This window comes from Sardina pilchardus, chromosome 15, assembly GCF_963854185.1.
Source record: "Sardina pilchardus chromosome 15, fSarPil1.1, whole genome shotgun sequence".
Lineage (NCBI taxonomy): Eukaryota > Metazoa > Chordata > Actinopteri > Clupeiformes > Clupeidae > Sardina > Sardina pilchardus.
The window spans coordinates 19741277-19749197 of NC_085008.1; the positions used below are offsets into that span (position 1 = coordinate 19741277).

At 41.9% G+C, this 7921-nt stretch overlaps 1 long non-coding RNA gene across 1 annotated transcript; it reads left to right on the forward strand.

Moving 5' to 3' along the window:
• The first annotated feature begins 1754 nt into the window (after window positions 1–1754).
• Window positions 1755–2995, forward strand: LOC134101936 (uncharacterized). Its single transcript, XR_009941466.1, has 4 exons — window positions 1755–1798; window positions 2085–2331; window positions 2518–2692; window positions 2913–2995. It is a non-coding gene; the product is annotated as an uncharacterized LOC134101936 (long non-coding RNA).
• The last annotated feature ends 4926 nt before the right edge of the window (window positions 2996–7921 follow it).

The following is a 7921-nucleotide window of genomic DNA, read 5'->3' on the forward strand; positions in this document are numbered from 1 at the left end:
GCCCATTTGTTTAATGCCGTCTTGTTAGACATTCTCTGTGCTCTCATTGAAAAGCAATTAATCTGGAAAATAAATACCGTAAATAAATCAAGTAGGCTATTACACAACAGTTAAGTTGAATGCAGCAACATACACTTACACTAGATAGCCTTGTCTGTCTGTATGATGCACTTGAAACACAGAGAAGCACATATTGTCATCCTATAGCAATGTTTATGTCATTAAGACATCAAAGATCCCACAGAGGTCTTTAGGCTCTCTTATAGTTGTTCTGTGTTTATCGGCAGAAACATCAAACGCAACATGTCTGTGTTTCCACGCACATTCTCCTCCATTAGGAAGAACCTCATAAAAGGATCTGTGGAGCAGATCCAATGACAACATCCCAGGCCGGACAGACCTGTCAGCCACTATCTGGATGAAAGTTTTCACCATATAAACACAGACGAACAGGCATAGACACACACAGAGATGATTTCATGAGTGTGTGTGTGTGTGTGTGTGTGTGTGTATGTGTGTGTGTGTGTGTGTGTGTGTGTGTGTGTGTGTATGGGAAAGTGCTCCCTGTCTGCTCACATGTATAAAGGTTGTTATGAAAAATTATAAAAATTGACTGGATGCTGGGCAATACCCTACAGAATTGTCTACAAGGCTATATGCTTCTTCTGCATTCACACTCATTCCTTTGAAATTGAGATCCCTGTCCTTGCATACAGTACATAATAACATAAGAGAAACAGGAAATATTTGTGGCATGATGTGACTCACAATTAAGAGTGTGTCCTCAAGAGATCTAGCCAGTAAGACACCCCAAAGTGGCATATTCCTCATTTTTAAGAGGGGTTTATGCATGGTGTCCTTGAAAAAAACAAAAATGGATTTTTGATTCGAAGCAGCATGAAATAGTGTGATGAAACAAGTAATACATTGATTTCATGATTTACACTCTAAGAATTAGAGGTGCTTCGAGGCACTTTGGGGATTCTCCAGGAACCTTCCCATCTTTGGGGTTCTTTGAGGAACCTGCATGGCCATTGTTTGTCCGCGAGCGTGGAACATTTTGAACTGCCGTGACGGACTTTCCAACGACTTTCCATTCAACGAACAACTCAAAGGTGGGTAACATTAACGTTAGCGAGTCTATACTGCTAAACATTAACTTTTATATCTGTCAATTAATTTTAGACCCAGAAATGTCTAGTGACAACATGTCCGGGGTAGTCAGCGTCGACATGAATATTCCCATAGTCCAGCTGCTAAATCGGTTTTGGTTATCACTTATCATAGCTAGCTAGCAGCTAATCGTTCCCTGAATGCTAGCTTAGTTAACGTCAGTCATAATACACAAACATACATTTAGCCTAGGCTACTATATTCTCCTATTTTTCCCGTTTGACTAAAGATATGTTTAAAGCTGTCGTTGAAAATGACACCACAGTTTGTTTGATACTTGGGATGCCAGCACCAGCTAGCAATGTCGCCACAGTAGTTCGTACAGTCTGCTGCCTCTGCTAGTTGACAGCTACAAGTAACGTTAGCAGCTAAATGGAAACATTGTTATCATGTTGTTACATTGGACTAGTGTTGCGCAGTGTTGTCGCCACTAGGAATCCTGTTAGATTTTAATCCTTTTTTTTTTATCACAATGGATTTATTTGCAAAGTGAATTATAGAATCAAAGGGGTGTAGAAATCTGACCTTTTCTTTACCTTTCATTCATTTCAGAATGAACAAATCTGTGGAAGAAGAAGTGTGTGACTGGCTATCTCCCCCATGGGTCTGCTTTAAGCTGCATGTGGTGAGCTTATTGCCCTTCTATGCTTTTATCAACTATTCCTGTTTGCTTTTGTTTATGTAAAGCACACTGAATGACCTCTGTGTATGAAATGCGCAATATAAATAAAGTTGACTTGACTTGCCTTGACTTATACAACAGGACTATGGGTCAATTTACGCCAGACTTACACTTTAACATCCAGGATCGTCATGAGTCCAATATTGCTTCTAAGCAGCCGTTCTCCTTGCATAGGACCTCTCAGAACCAATCGTACTTTGCATTAAACGTGTTTTTTTATCATTTGCAGACTGGACCGAGTAATCAGACAGCCAATGTGCAAGGAGAGGATGCAGCCAGCGTGCAAGGAGAGGATGCAGCCAGCCTCAGGTGTCACCAGGAAAAAAATGCAGGCCGAATGCCTTAAGAAACATCCCAATCTATCCATCCTGCAAGACAAAATGATCCGCACACGAGTAGAGAGGAGAAAATACTTGCAAACTCATTCAACTATGGAGGCCCTTGAAGAATATCCTGGGCTAAGATTCCCAGTTATAGTAAGTACTATAACTAACTATTCCCTCATCAGCTCTAAAATCAAATGTATCTCACATAGTATTTAATATTTGTTTTCTCTCTCTCTGTGGCTGTCTCTCTCTGTCTATCTGTGTGTGTGTGTGTGTGTGTGTGTGTGTGTGTGTGTGTGTGTGTGTGTGTGTGTGTGTGTGTGTGTGTGATTACAGCTCCTCACAGAATCACAAAGCCAGCTAGATGTTGACATAGACCGCAGCATCATGACAGGAATGGGTCAAATCACAAAGAAGGTCATAGAGGAATGTCAGCGGCGAGCTACTGGACAGGACCTCTTTTGCATGTATGAGGAGGCCAAATCAATGCAACATGAGGAGTGTCACAGAGGTGAGAGTTCAGGGTATCCTCTCTATTATATTAAATGCATGTGCCATGTCATCTAAGTTAATCTTATTAGTCATTCTTAAATATAATTCAATTTTACATTTGCAAATGTAAAACATACAACAATACACTGTATACATGCAAGCACTAGTGAATGAATGTACATGTGGGAAAGTTCTTTCTCTAATATATTTTGAATTTCTATTTCTCTTTTAAACAAAAGGTCTGCAAGTCATCCTGGGCACCTTGCTCCTTCCATACCTGTTCAGAGAGAACCCCAAAGCACTTTATGTGATCAATAGAAAGGTAAGGTTTGTCAATTAGCCAAAATTATGTTTGTTGCTTGTTATTGATTTCCCATTTGTAACATCTCATTGTCATTTGTATGTGTTAATGTATGCATTTATGTATGTATGTATGTATGTATGTATGTATTTATTTATTTACTTATTTATTTATTTGGTTGCTAGGATCCAGAAGTTCCAACGCCGGTACTGGTCATTACAGGGAACCCCTTCATGGAGGCTTCTTTTGCTGTTCAACTCGACTTTCAGGATGTCCTTACCCAAGAAGTTGATGAGGTCACCCAGGCTTTGGCCACCCTAATGTCTATTTATTTTGTTTTTAATATTGAATACCATAAGAGTGTAAAAAACACCCTCTGTTTCATACAAAAATACCTAATGTCAAACACACCAGAGGGAAAGATCAGCCCCACTGTAATTAAAATGGCCAATTATTTATTTTCTTAATTTGTTTTGTATTGGTCGAAATATATATATCTTTGAGGATATAATGCAAAAAAAAAAGAGTCTCACACACACACACACACACACACACACTCAGAGTTTGACTCTTTGCTCCGCTGTCTCCTTTAGGTAGTAGGTAGTGTTTATTATTAATCATTTATTTATTTTGTTTGTTTATTTTGTAATTATTATTATTATTGTAGGCTATGTATTTATTAATGTATTAACTTTATTCATTCATTCATTCATTCAATTATTTATTCATTCATTTATGTATTTATGTGCCAGGATCCAGAGAATACTTGTTAAATTATTTAATAAAAGCTGTGGAAAACATTCCTTTGTTGTCAGTATTGTCAATAATAATAATAATTAAAGCTGCGAGCAGCAATGTGGGGGCCAAGCTTTGGAAATTTGGAAAGACAAACTCCCCTCTGCCCCTCCCCCTGTGACCACCATAGAGGAGTATTTGTGTGCTTTTGTCTGGGCTTGAGAGAGAGAGAGAGATGAAAGCGTTACTGAAAAATGAGCTGACTTCCTGTGATTATAGCACCCCCCTAGTGGTCAAAAGACATGACATGGGAGAGTGGGCGTGTGCAAATGGAACGCCCCCCCCCCCCCCCACGACCACCATAGAGGAGGGTGTGTGTGCTTGTGTCTGGGTTAGAGAGCGAGAGAGATGAAAGCATTAATGAAAAATGAGCTGACTTCCTGTGATTATAGCGCCCCCCTAGTGGTCAAAAGACATGAAATGGGAGAGTGGGCGTGTGCAAATGGAACCCCCCACCCTACGACCACCATAGAGGAGGTTGTGTGTGCTTGTGTCTGGGTTAGAGAGAGAGAGAGATGAAAGCATTAATGAAAAATGAGCTGACTTCCTGTGATTATAGCGCCCCCCTAGTGGTCAAAAGACATGACATGGGAGAGTGGGCATGTGCAAATGGAACCCCCCCACGACCACCATAGAGGAGGGTGTGTGTGCTTGTGTCTGGGTTTGAGACAGAGAGAGAGTAGATGTGAAGAAAATAGCCAAAATTAATTTCAATTTTTTTTTTGTGTGTGTGTGTCCTTGGGATGTGTTCCTAAGTCCACTTACCAAGTTTTGTTTCGATAGGTGAAAGTGTTGTTTATTATAGCGCCCCTAGTGTTCAAACGTCACCAAATTTAGTGTAGGTCCTCAGGATGTGCTCACAAGTCCACATACCAAATTTGGTGTTGATACGAGAAAGTTTTGCTAATTATAGCGCCCCTAGTGTTCAAACGTCACCAAATTTAGTGTAGGTCCTCAGGATGTGCCCACAAGTCCACGTGCCAAGTTTGGTGTTGATCCGAGAAAGTTTTGCTAATTATAGCGCCCCTAGTGGTCAGAGTACTCCAAATGTATTGTGCGTCCTCAGGGTGGGGTCCCAAGTCCATATACCAAGTTTGGTTTTGATACTTGAAACCGTTGCTGAGATATGAGCCTACTTCCTGTTACTATAGCGCCCCCACAGTTGTCAAAGGGCACCAAAGTTATTGAGGCCTCTCTTAATAGGGTTCTGAGCCCATGTTCTAAGTTTGGTCTTGGTACATGAAAGCCTTGCTGAGATATAGGTTCACTTCCTGTGTGGCGGCTTCGCCGCCAATTTGGATTGGCTGTTAGAGGCCAGCACTTCCGTCAATTGTTCCACAAAGCAAGGCAATAAGAAAGCATGGTCTGAAGATGATGTGTGCAAATTTTGGTGAGAATCGGATGAAATTTGAGACCTGTGAAACTTTTTGGAAGTTTTGACCTTGGTCTGTTGGTGGCGCTACAGCAATCATGGAAAAGTCTTGTTAATTGGTGGGTGGGGCCTTGACTTTTGCCTTAATACACTGAGCAAGTTTCAGCTTGATAGGTTCAAGCATAGCAGAGATATTTGCATTAATGTTGTTGCTTGGCTCCCAATAAACTCTTTGGGAGGGATTTACCCACAATGCTCTGCTCCAAATCGTCCAAATTTTCACCCACCGTCGCAGAGAAAACTGTGGCGAGAGTGGGCTATATATAGAGAATGAACCAGCAGGATGTTTAACAGTGAGTAAGTCCCTCTATCCCTTTCGAGGCTGTGGCATTGCTAAGATTCACATGGCCTCCGGCTGAGGCACAGCAGTGGAAAATCCCAGGTGTCTTACCACCCAGTAGGTGGACAGACGTAGTGGTCATCCAGGAAGTTCATGGGAAAATGTGGGAAAGCTAACCCCCCCCCCCCCATGACCACCATAGAGGAAGGTGTATGTGCTTGTGTCTGGGTTTCAGAGCGTGAGATGAAAGCATTAATGACAAATGAGCTAACTTCCGATGAAAGCATTAATGAAAAATGAGCTGAGTTACTGTGAATATAATGCCCCCCTAGTGGTCAAAACACATGAAATGGAAGAGTGGGCGTGTGCAAATGGAACCCCCGCCCCCCACAACCACCATAGAGGAGAGTGTGTGTGCTTTTGTCTGGGTTTGGGACAGAGAGAGAGTGGATGTTAAGAAAATAGCCCAAATTAGTTTCTAATTTTTTTTTTTTTGTGTGTGTGTGTGTCCTTGGGATGTGTTCCCAAGTCTTGATACGTGAAAGCCTTGCTGAGATGTAGGTTCACTTCCTGTGTGGCGGCTTCGCCGCCAAATTGGATTGGCTGTTACAGGCGAGCACTTCCGTCAATTGTTCCATAAAGCAATGCAATGATAAGTCATGGTCTGAAGATTGTCTGTGCAAATTTTGGTGAGAATCGGATGAAATCTCTGACCTGTGAAACTTTTTGAAAGTTTTGATCTTGGTCTATTGGTGGCGCTACAGCGTTTGTGGAAAAGTCTTGTTAATTGGTGGGTGGGGCTATACCTATTGCGTTAATGTACTGAGCAAGTTTCAGCTTGATAGGTCTAAGCATTTTTGAGTTATTTGCATTAATGTTGTTGAAAAATTGATGAATTTTGACCTGTTGGTGGCGCTGGAGTTTTGGGCTCTGGGGTCTGAAAATTGAGGTATGTGGTCATTGGCTTAGGGAGAATAAGTGTACCAAATATCCCAACTTTTTACTGTATGGTTCTTTGGTTACATAGAGAATAGGTTCACATGCTGTTTTTTGGTGCGTCACCAACTTTGATTGGCTGTGACAGGCAAACGCTTATGAATGTTTATTAACAAAGTGATAAGTCTTGAGTGGCCTTGTCTGAAGGTCATGTGTGACAAGTTTGGTGAGAATCGGATGAAATCTCTGACCTGTGAAACTTTTTGAAAGTTTTGACCTTGGTCTATTGGTGGCGCTACAGCGTTTGTGGAAAAGTCTTGTTAATTGGTGGGTGGGGCTATACCTATTGCGTTAATGTACTGAGCAAGTTTCAGCTTGATAGGTCTAAGCATTTTAGAGTTATTTGCATTAATGTTGTTGAAAAATTGATGAATTTTGACCTGTTGGTGGCGCTGGAGTTTTGGGCTCTGGGGTCTGGAAATTGAGGTAAGTGGTCATTGGCTCAGGGAGAATAAGTGTACCAAATTATCCAACTTTTTACTGTATGGTTCTTTGGTTACATAGAGTATAGGTTCACATGCTGTTTTTTGGTGCGTTGCCAACTTTGATTGGCTGTGACAGGCAAACGCTTTTGAATATTAATTAACAAACTGATAAGTCTTGAGTGGCCTTGTGTGAAGGTCATGTGTGACAAGTTTGGTAAGAAATGGACAAAATTTGAGACCTGGGTAACTTTTAGAAAAATTCAGCCTGACCTGTTGGTGGCGCTGGAGTTTTGGGGTTTGTTGTCTGTAAATTTAATAGATTCGGGCAAATTTGAAGTTGAATGAGTGTGCCAAATTTCAGAACTCTGGAGTGTATGGTTGGCTGGGAAATGGGCAATGTGTAATAATAATAATAAATATAGCTGCAAGCAGCAATGTGGGGGCCAAGCTTTGGAAATTTGGAAAGACAACCCCCCCTCCCCCCCTCCCCCTGTGACCTCCATAGAGGAGTATTTGTGTGCTTTTGTCTGGGCTTGAGAGAGAGAGAGATGAAAGCGTTACTGAAAAATGAGCTGACTTCCTGTGATTATAGCGCCCCCCTAGTGGTCAAAAGACATGAAATGGGAGAGTGGGCGTGTGCAAATGGAACCCCTCCCCCACAACCACCATAGAGGAGGGAGTGTGTGCTTGTGTCTGGGTTTGAGAGAGAGAGAGATGAAAGCATTAATGAAAAATGAGCTGACTTCATGTTATTATAGCGCCCCCTAGTGGTCAAAAGACATGGCATGGGAAAGTGGGTGTGTGCAAATGGAACCCCCCCCTACGACCACCATAGAGGAGGGTGTGTGTGCTTGTGTCTGGGTTTGAGAGAGCGAGAGATGAAAGCATTACTGAAAAATGAGCTGACTTCCTGTGATTATAGCGCCCCCCTAGTGGTCAAAAGACATGACATGGGCGTGTGCAAATGGAACCCCCCCCCCCCACGACCACCATAGAGGAGTTTGGGAGTTTTTTGGTGT